The 12,491-nt window shown below is 31.5% G+C and overlaps 3 non-coding genes across 3 annotated transcripts; all 3 read right to left on the minus strand.

Annotated features, from left to right (window-relative positions):
• Positions 1-3,254: 3,254 nt before the first annotated feature.
• Positions 3,255-3,336, minus strand: trnas-gcu. Its single transcript has one exon. It is a non-coding gene; the product is annotated as a tRNA-Ser (tRNA).
• A 1,079-nt stretch (positions 3,337-4,415) lies between these two features.
• On the minus strand, positions 4,416-4,497 carry trnas-gcu. The gene has a single exon. It is a non-coding gene; the product is annotated as a tRNA-Ser (tRNA).
• A 3,508-nt stretch (positions 4,498-8,005) lies between these two features.
• Positions 8,006-8,087, minus strand: trnas-gcu. Its single transcript has one exon. It is a non-coding gene; the product is annotated as a tRNA-Ser (tRNA).
• Between the last annotated feature and the right edge of the window lie 4,404 nt (positions 8,088-12,491).

A 12,491-nucleotide genomic window follows, 5' to 3' on the forward strand; every position in this document is an offset into this window, starting at 1 on the left:
ATTATACTATGGCTTTTTTCTCACTTTTTTCTACATACTATACTATGACTTTTTTCAACATACTATACTATGACTTTTTTAGACATACTATACTATGGCGTTTTTATCAATTTTTTCGACATACTATACTATGGCTTTCTGTATCACTTTTTTCGACATACTATACTATGACCTTTTTCGAAATACTATACTATGGCGTTTTTATCACTTTTTCCGACATACTATACTATGGCTTTTTTATCACTTTTTTCGACATACTACACTATGCCTTTTTTATCACTTTTTTCGACATAATTATTTGAAAGAATCGTGTTGTTATGTTGAGAGACATAGCTGTAGCAGAATAATTCACTATGGTTCGACAAGGACGGGATTCAAACCCACACATGCAGACCTCAATGGATTAGCAGTCCATCACCTTAACCACTAGACCACCTCATCTGCCTGTTCTTTGCTACACAATATACTATGACTTTTTTCACTTTTTTTCTAAATACTATACTATGACTTTTTTCACTTTTTTCGACATACTATACTATGGCTTTTTTATTACTTTTTTTGACATACTACACTGTGGCTTTTTTCTCACTTTTTTCGACATTCTATACTATGACTTTTTCGACATACTATACTATGGCTTTTTTATCACTTTTTTCGACATACTATACTATGGCTTTTTTATCACTTTTTTCAACATACTATACTATGGCTTTTTTCTCACTTTTTTCTACATACTATACTATGACTTTTTTCAACATACTATACTATGACTTTTTTCGACATACTATACTATGGCGTTTTTATCACTTTTTTCGACATAATTATTTGAAAGAATCGTGTTGCTATGTTGAGACGTAGCTGTAGCAGAACAATTCACTATGGTTCAACAAGGACGGGATTCAAACCCACACATGCAGAGCACAACGGATTAGCAGTCCATCACCTTAACCACTAGACCACCTCATCTACCTGTTCCTTGCTACACAATATACTATGACTTTTTTCACTTTTTTCGACATACTATACTATGGCTTTTTTATCATATTTTTCGACTTACTATACTATGACTTTTTTCGACATACTATACTATGGCTTTTTTCGACATACTGTACTATGGCTTTTTTATCACTTTTTTCCACATACTATACTATGGCTTTTTTATCACTTTTTTCGACATACTACACTATGGCTTTTTTAACACTTTTTTCCACATACTATACTATGACTTTTTTCGACATACTATACTATGGCTTTTTTTTCACTTTTTTTCAACATACTATACTATGACTTTTTTCAACATACTATGGCTTTTTTCTCACTTTTTTCTACATACTATACTATGACTTTTTTATCACTTTTTTCTACATACTATACTATGACTTTTTTATCACTTTTTTCGACATACTATACTATGACTTTTTTCGACATACTATACTATGACTTTTTTATCACTTTTTTCAACATACTATACTATGGCTTTTTTCTCACTTTTTTCTACATACTATACTATGGCGTTTTTATCACTTTTTTCGACATACTATACTATGGCGTTTTTCTCACTTTTTTCAACATACTATACTATGGCTTTTTTCTCACTTTTTTCTACATACTATACTATGGCGTTTTTATCACTTTTTTCGACATACTATACTATGGCGTTTTTATCAATTTTTTCGACATACTATACTATGGCGTTTTTATCAATTTTTTCGACATACTATACTATGGCTTTCTGCATCACTTTTTTCGACATACTATACTATGACTTTTTTCGACATACTATACTATGGCGTTTTTATCTATTTTTTCGACATACTATACTATGGCTTTCTGCATCACTTTTTTCGACATACTATACTATGACTTTTTTCAACATACTATACTATGACTTTTTTCGACATACTATACTATGGCGTTTTTATCACTTTTTTCGACATAATTATTTGAAAGAATCGTGTTGCTATGTTGAGACGTAGCTGTAGCAGAACAATTCACTATGGTTCAACAAGGACGGGAATCAAACCCACACATGCAGAGCACAACGGATTAGCAGTCCATCACCTTAACCACTAGACCACCTCATCTACCTGTTCCTTGCTACACAATATACTATGACTTTTTTCACTTTTTTCGACATACTATACTATGGCTTTTTTATCATATTTTTCGACTTACTATACTATGACTTTTTTCGACATACTATACTATGGCTTTTTTCGACATACTGTACTATGGCTTTTTTATCACTTTTTTCCACATACTATACTATGGCTTTTTTATCACTTTTTTCGACATACTACACTATGGCTTTTTTAACACTTTTTTCCACATACTATACTATGACTTTTTTCGACATACTACACTGTGGCTTTTTTCTCACTTTTTTCGACATACTATACTATGACTTTTTTGACATACTATACTATGGCTTTTTTATCACTTTTTTCGACATACTATACTATGGCTTTTTTATCACTTTTTTCAACATACTATACTATGGCTTTTTTCTCACTTTTTTCTACATACTATACTATGACTTTTTTCAACATACTATACTATGACTTTTTTCGACATACTATACTATGGCGTTTTTATCACTTTTTTCGACATAATTATTTGAAAGAATCGTGTTGCTATGTTGAGACGTAGCTGTAGCAGAACAATTCACTATGGTTCAACAAGGACGGGATTCAAACCCACACATGCAGAGCACAACGGATTAGCAGTCCATCACCTTAACCACTAGACCACCTCATCTACCTGTTCCTTGCTACACAATATACTATGACTTTTTTCACTTTTTTCGACATACTATACTATGGCTTTTTTATCATATTTTTCGACTTACTATACTATGACTTTTTTCGACATACTATACTATGGCTTTTTTCGACATACTGTACTATGGCTTTTTTATCACTTTTTTCCACATACTATACTATGGCTTTTTTATCACTTTTTTCGACATACTACACTATGGCTTTTTTAACACTTTTTTCCACATACTATACTATGACTTTTTTCGACATACTATACTATGGCTTTCTGTATCACTTTTTTCGACATACTATACTATGACCTTTTTCGACATACTATACTATGGCGTTTTTATCACTTTTCCGACATACTATACTATGGCTTTTTTATCACTTTTTTCGACATACAACACTATGCCTTTTTTAGACATAATTATTTGAAAGAATCGTGTTGTTATGTTGAGAGACGTAGCTGTAGCAGAATAATTCACTACGGTTCGACAAGGACGGGATTCGAACCCACACATGCAGAGCACAATGGATTAGCAGTCCATCACCTTAACCACTAGACCACCTTATCTGCCTGTTCCTTGCTACACAATATACTATGACTTTTTTCACTTTTTTTCTAAATACTATGACTTTTTTCACTTTTTTCGACATACTATACTATGACTTTTTTCGACATACTATACTATGGCTTTTTTATCACTTTTTTCGACATACTATACTATGGCTTTTTTATCACTTTTTTCAACATACTACACTATGGCTTTTTTCTCACTTTTTTCGACATACTATACTATGACTTTTTTGACATACTATACTATGGCTTTTTTATCACTTTTTTCGACATACTATACTATGGCTTTTTTATCACTTTTTTCAACATACTATACTATGGCTTTTTTCTCACTTTTTTCTACATACTATAGTATGACTTTTTTCAACATACTATACTATGACTTTTTTCGACATACTATACTATGGCGTTTTTATCACTTTTTTCGACATAATTATTTGAAAGAATCGTGTTGCTATGTTGAGACGTAGCTGTAGCAGAACAATTCACTATGGTTCAACAAGGACGGGATTCAAACCCACACATGCAGAGCACAACGGATTAGCAGTCCATCACCTTAACCACTAGACCACCTCATCTACCTGTTCCTTGCTACACAATATACTATGACTTTTTTCACTTTTTTCGACATACTATACTATGGCTTTTTTATCATATTTTTCGACTTACTATACTATGACTTTTTTCGACATACTATACTATGGCTTTTTTCGACATACTGTACTATGGCTTTTTTATCACTTTTTTCCACATACTATACTATGGCTTTTTTATCACTTTTTTCGACATACTACACTATGGCTTTTTTAACACTTTTTTCCACATACTATACTATGACTTTTTTCGACATACTATACTATGGCTTTCTGTATCACTTTTTTCGACATACTATACTATGACCTTTTTCGACATACTATACTATGGCGTTTTTATCACTTTTTCCGACATACTATACTATGGCTTTTTTATCACTTTTTTCGACATACAACACTATGCCTTTTTTAGACATAATTATTTGAAAGAATCGTGTTGTTATGTTGAGAGACGTAGCTGTAGCAGAATAATTCACTACGGTTCGACAAGGACGGGATTCGAACCCACACATGCAGAGCACAATGGATTAGCAGTCCATCACCTTAACCACTAGACCACCTTATCTGCCTGTTCCTTGCTACACAATATACTATGACTTTTTTCACTTTTTTTCTAAATACTATGACTTTTTTCACTTTTTTCGACATACTATACTATGACTTTTTTCGACATACTATACTATGGCTTTTTTATCACTTTTTTCGACATACTATACTATGGCTTTTTTATCACTTTTTTCAACATACTACACTATGGCTTTTTTCTCACTTTTTTCTACATACTATACTATGACTTTTTTCAACATACTATACTATGGCTTTTTTATCACTTTTTTCGACATACTATACTATGGCGTTTTTATCAATTTTTTCGACATACTATACTATGGCGTTTTTATAAATTTTTTCGACATACTATACTATGGCTTTCTGTATCACTTTTTTCGACATACTATACTATGGCTTTTTTATCACTTTTTTCGACATACTACACTATGCCTTTTTTATCACTTTTTTCGACATAATTATTTGAAAGAATCGTGTTGCTATGTTGAGACGTAGCTGTAGCAGAACAATTCACTATGGTTCAACAAGGACGGGATTCAAACCCACACATGCAGAGCACAACGGATTAGCAGTCCATCACCTTAACCACTAGACCACCTCATCTACCTGTTCCTTGCTACACAATATACTATGACTTTTTTCACTTTTTTCGACATACTATACTATGGCTTTTTTATCATATTTTTCGACTTACTATACTATGACTTTTTTCGACATACTATACTATGGCTTTTTTCGACATACTGTACTATGGCTTTTTTATCACTTTTTTCCACATACTATACTATGGCTTTTTTATCACTTTTTTCGACATACTACACTATGGCTTTTTTAACACTTTTTTCCACATACTATACTATGACTTTTTTCGACATACTATACTATGGCTTTTTTTTCACTTTTTTTCAACATACTATACTATGACTTTTTTCAACATACTATGGCTTTTTTCTCACTTTTTTCTACATACTATACTATGACTTTTTTATCACTTTTTTCTACATACTATACTATGACTTTTTTATCACTTTTTTCGACATACTATACTATGACTTTTTTCGACATACTATACTATGACTTTTTTATCACTTTTTTCAACATACTATACTATGGCTTTTTTCTCACTTTTTTCTACATACTATACTATGGCGTTTTTATCACTTTTTTCGACATACTATACTATGGCGTTTTTATCAATTTTTTCGACATACTATACTATGGCGTTTTTATCAATTTTTTCGACATACTATACTATGGCTTTCTGCATCACTTTTTTCGACATACTATACTATGGCGTTTTTATCACTTTTTTCGACATAATTATTTGAAAGAATCGTGTTGCTATGTTGAGACGTAGCTGTAGCAGAACAATTCACTATGGTTCAACAAGGACGGGATTCAAACCCACACATGCAGAGCACAACAGATTAGCAGTCCATCACCTTAACCACTAGACTACCTCATCTGCCTGTTCCTTGCTACACAATATACTATGACTTTTTTCACTTTTTTCGACATACTATCATATTTTTCGACTTACTATACTATGACTTTTTTCGACATACTATACTATGGCTTTTTATCACTTTTTTCGACATACTATACTATGGCTTTTCTTATCAATTTTTTCGACATACTATACTATGGCTTTTTGTATCACTTTTTTCGACATACTATACTATGGCTTTTTATCACTTTTTTCGACATACTATACTATGGCTTTTCTTATCAATTTTTTCGACATACTATACTATGGCTTTTTGTATCACTTTTTTCGACATACTATACTATGGCTTTTCTTATCAATTTTTTCGACATACTACACTGTGGCTTTTTTCTCACTTTTTTCGACATACTATACTATGACTTTTTCGACATACTATACTATGGCTTTTTTATCACTTTTTTCGACATACTATACTATGGCTTTTTTATCACTTTTTTCAACATACTATACTATGGCTTTTTTCTCACTTTTTTCTACATACTATACTATGACTTTTTTCAACATACTATACTATGACTTTTTTCGACATACTATACTATGGCGTTTTTATCACTTTTTTCGACATAATTATTTGAAAGAATCGTGTTGCTATGTTGAGACGTAGCTGTAGCAGAACAATTCACTATGGTTCAACAAGGACGGGATTCAAACCCACACATGCAGAGCACAACAGATTAGCAGTCCATCACCTTAACCACTAGACTACCTCATCTGCCTGTTCCTTGCTACACAATATACTATGACTTTTTTCACTTTTTTCGACATACTATCATATTTTTCGACTTACTATACTATGACTTTTTTCGACATACTATACTATGGCTTTTTATCACTTTTTTCGACATACTATACTATGGCTTTTCTTATCAATTTTTTCGACATACTATACTATGGCTTTTTGTATCACTTTTTTCGACATACTATACTATGGCTTTTTATCACTTTTTTCGACATACTATACTATGGCTTTTCTTATCAATTTTTTCGACATACTATACTATGGCTTTTTGTATCACTTTTTTCGACATACTATACTATGGCTTTTTATCACTTTTTTCGACATACTATACTATGGCTTTTCTTATCAATTTTTTCGACATACTACACTGTGGCTTTTTTCTCACTTTTTTCGACATACTATACTATGACTTTTTCGACATACTATACTATGGCTTTTTTATCACTTTTTTCGACATACTATACTATGGCTTTTTTATCACTTTTTTCAACATACTATACTATGGCTTTTTTCTCACTTTTTTCTACATACTATACTATGACTTTTTTCAACATACTATACTATGACTTTTTTCGACATACTATACTATGGCGTTTTTATCACTTTTTTCGACATAATTATTTGAAAGAATCGTGTTGCTATGTTGAGACGTAGCTGTAGCAGAACAATTCACTATGGTTCAACAAGGACGGGATTCAAACCCACACATGCAGAGCACAACGGATTAGCAGTCCATCACCTTAACCACTAGACCACCTCATCTACCTGTTCCTTGCTACACAATATACTATGACTTTTTTCACTTTTTTCGACATACTATACTATGGCTTTTTTATCATATTTTTCGACTTACTATACTATGACTTTTTTCGACATACTATACTATGGCTTTTTTCGACATACTGTACTATTGCTTTTTTATCACTTTTTTCCACATACTATACTATGGCTTTTTTATCACTTTTTTCGACATACTACACTATGGCTTTTTTAACACTTTTTTCCACATACTATACTATGACTTTTTTCGACATACTATACTATGGCTTTCTGTATCACTTTTTTCGACATACTATACTATGACCTTTTTCGACATACTATACTATGGCGTTTTTATCACTTTTTCCGACATACTATACTATGGCTTTTTTATCACTTTTTTCGACATACAACACTATGCCTTTTTTAGACATAATTATTTGAAAGAATCGTGTTGTTATGTTGAGAGACGTAGCTGTAGCAGAATAATTCACTACGGTTCGACAAGGACGGGATTCGAACCCACACATGCAGAGCACAATGGATTAGCAGTCCATCACCTTAACCACTAGACCACCTTATCTGCCTGTTCCTTGCTACACAATATACTATGACTTTTTTCACTTTTTTTCTAAATACTATGACTTTTTTCACTTTTTTCGACATACTATACTATGGCTTTTTTATCACTTTTTTCGACATACTATACTATGGCTTTTTTATCACTTTTTTCGACATACTATACTATGGCTTTTTTATCACTTTTTTCAACATACTACACTATGGCTTTTTTCTCACTTTTTTCTACATACTATACTATGACTTTTTTCAACATACTATACTATGGCATTTTTATCAATTTTTTCGACATACTATACTATGGCGTTTTTATAAATTTTTTCGACATACTATACTATGGCTTTCTGTATCACTTTTTTCGACATACTATACTATGGCTTTTTTATCACTTTTTTCGACATACTACACTATGCCTTTTTTATCACTTTTTTCGACATAATTATTTGAAAGAATCATGTTGCTATGTTGAGACGTAGCTGTAGCAGAACAATTCACTATGGTTCAACAAGGACGGGATTCAAACCCACACATGCAGAGCACAACGGATTAGCAGTCCATCACCTTAACCACTAGACCACCTCATCTACCTGTTCCTTGCTACACAATATACTATGACTTTTTTCACTTTTTTCGACATACTACACTATGGCTTTTTTATCATATTTTTCGACTTACTATACTATGGCTTTTTTCGACATACTGTACTATGGCTTTTTTATCACTTTTTTCCACATACTATACTATGGCTTTTTTATCACTTTTTTCGACATAGTATACTATGACGTTTTGCGACATACTATACTATGGCTTTTTTACCACTTTTTTCAACATACTATACTATGACTTTTTTATGACTTTTTTCAACATACTATACTATGGCTTTTTTATCACTTTTTTCTACATACTATACTATGACTTTTTTCAACATACTATACTATGGCTTTTTTATCACTTTTTTCGACATACTATACTATGGCGTTTTTATCAATTTTTTCGACATACTATACTATGGCGTTTTTATCAATTTTTTTGACATACTATACTATGGCTTTTTTATCACTTTTTTCAACACACTGTAATATGGCTTTTTTTATCACTTTTTTTCGACATACTATACTATGGCGTTTTCATCACTTTTTTCAACATACTATACTATGGCTTTTTTATCACTTTTTTCGACATAGTATACTATGACGTTTTGCGACATACTATACTATGGCTTTTTTACCACTTTTTTCAACATACTATACTATGACTTTTTTATGACTTTTTTCAACATACTATACTATGGCTTTTTTATCACTTTTTTCGACATACTATACTATGGCGTTTTTATCACCTGTTTCGACATACTATACTATGACTTTTTCGACATACTATACTATGGCTTTTTTACCACTTTTTTTGACAGACTATACTATGACTTTTTTCGACATAGTATACTATGGACTTTTTCTCACTTTTTCGATGTACTATACTATGGCTTTTTTATCACTTTTTTCAACATACTATACTTTGACTTTTTTCAACATACTATACTATGACTTTTTCATGATTTTTTTCGACATACCATACTATGGCTTTTTTATCACTTTTTTCAACATACTATACCATGACTGTTTTCGGCATGCTATTCAATTACTTTTTTATGATTATTTTAATATACTATACTATGGCTTTTTTAATTTTATCGACATCATACTATGACGTTTTTGGACATGCTATATTATGACCTTTTAATGATTTTTTCGACATACTATACAGATTTTTTATTTAACTTTTTTCGACATACAGTACTATAATATGATTTTTTCCACATGCTATTCACTTACTAGTACTTTTTCTGACTTTTTTTAACATCCTATACTACGACTTTTGTCAACATAATATACTATTACTTTTTCAACATACTATACTATGAGTTTTTGACTTTTTTCGACATTCTGTACTATGACTTTTTATGACATACTGTACAATGAGTTTAATGTACTATGAGTTTTTATGAATTTTATATGACACATTATACACTTACTTTTTTGGCATACTATTCTAATACTTTCTTATGACTCTATATGTCACACTATACTATGACTTTATTTCATACTATACTATGAATGTTTATGACACTATTCTTTGACTTTTTATGACATACTATATTATGAGTTTTAGGGCACACTATACTATGACTTTTTATGACATATAATACTATGACTTTTTATGTCATACTATACTATTAGTTTTTATGACACTATACTATGACTTTTTATGGCATATGACAATGACTTTTAAAGACCTGCTGAACTATGAGTTTTTGTGTCTTTTTTAGGACATACTGTACTATACTATATTATATTATGTTTTTATAACATATACTATACTATTACTTTTTATGGTATACTGTACTATGAGTGTTTTTGTGACCTTTTGTGATATGCAATACTATGATTTTTTATGGTATACTTTACTATGATGTTTATCATACTTTACTATTTATTTTTATTTTTATTTAATTGAATTTAATTTTATGACATACTACAGTATGACTTTTTATGACATACTGTACTGACTTTTTATGACATACTGTACTATGAGTTCACTGTACTATGCCTTTTTGTGACTTTTTATGACATACTTTACTATGACTTTTAGTAACTTTTGCATGACATACTATACTATGACTTTTTATTACATACTGTACTATGACTTTACTGTACTATAAGTTTTTGTGAAGTTTTTATGACATACAATATTGTGACTTTTTTGGCATAGTATACTATGACTTTTTATGACAAACTGTACAATGAGTTCGCTGTACTATGACTTTTTGTGGCTTTTTTATGACATACAGTACTATACTATGCCTTTTATGACATACTGCACTATGAGTTTACTGTACTACGAGTTTTTGTTACTTTCTGTTATATACAATACTATGACTTTTTAATGGCATACTTATACTATGATGTTTGTCATACTATACTATTACTTTTTATGGCCTACTATACTATGACTTTTTATGACCTACTATACTGAGTTCACTGTACTATGAGTTTTTGTGACTTTTTTATGAACTACTATTATATGACTTTTTTTGAATTTTGAATGACATTCTGTACTATGACTTTTTATGACATATTGTACTATGAGTTTACTGTACTGAGTTTATTGCACTGACATACTATACTATGACTTTCTTATGACTTTGTATGACTTTCTTATGACCTTTTTATGTCATACTATACTATGACTTTATTTCAAACTATACTATGAATGTTGATGACATACTATCACATAAAGCCATGTGTAAATAACAAAGTTCCTGTCTGCATTCAGTACTCATACACCTTCTGGTTCCTTTTTCATTAACCCTCTGAGGTTCAAGCCATTTTTCCCCATCTTTGGTTCGTCTGGTCTCACTGTGTAATAATGCTTGTATAATCTCAACCCTGTGATGCACAATCAAGTTACATAATTTCTTTAAGGGCTATCAGGATATGCATGCTGCAGGGACATGCAAAAGAAAAGACTAAACGGAAATGAAATGTCATAGAAATGTACTGAAATTGCACAGAGAACAATAATGGACCAGACTTTTGGCTTTTGAAAAGTGTCTGTAACCAACAAAAATATAAAACTATTTAGGTTTTTTCCCCAGAAAAGTCCAAGCGCTTTTATACAAAAATGTTAGTTGTGTCATCTAAAATTCATTTTCTGCCAGCTATCAGACATCATTACGCCAAATCACACTAATTTCAGCCTCCAGGCCTCTAGCGGTCCTTCTGGCCTGTCTGTGTCTATTTCCTCAATACACATACACTGAATACAAGTCCCTCCTGCTAGGAGTTTCTATTGGCTGACTAAACGCCAGTTTCAGCTGACAAACTGCATGTGATTGGTTCATAGACCCGTCAGTCAGCGCCATCTTGGCTACTAGACGAATGGAGCGGAGTATTATTATTATTTTCATACATTACGATGACTAAACAGCCGTTCACGTTCAGATGTATTTATCGCTTTGGAATTACTCGTGCAAAGTCTCTGAAAAGTCCCTGTCTTCCAGGCCAGATTACTAAGCTTCTGGAAGGGCTACAAAGACACCAAACTAATTTCCTGAGGCAGGGTTGATGGCCTACAATTGTCAGAGTACCTCGTTGAAACGGCAGATTTAAGTAAGTAAGTCTCTACACTTTATTGACCTGGAGATATTAAATAAGACACATGAAGTATGTTTTTCTGTCGCGGGCACCAGCGCTGATGATGAGTCAGAGGACTTCATTATTACAAGCTACCAGATTTACATCCAGATGAATGAAGGGTGATTTTCAAAATTATATATTTCTTTTTGAACTGAATAAAAGGGTGACAGGGGTTTGTGTTAAATAAGATGAAAAAGAGACGAGAGACTGGG

Source organism: Sander lucioperca, chromosome 1 (assembly GCF_008315115.2).
Source record: "Sander lucioperca isolate FBNREF2018 chromosome 1, SLUC_FBN_1.2, whole genome shotgun sequence".
Taxonomy (NCBI): Eukaryota; Metazoa; Chordata; class Actinopteri; order Perciformes; family Percidae; genus Sander; species Sander lucioperca.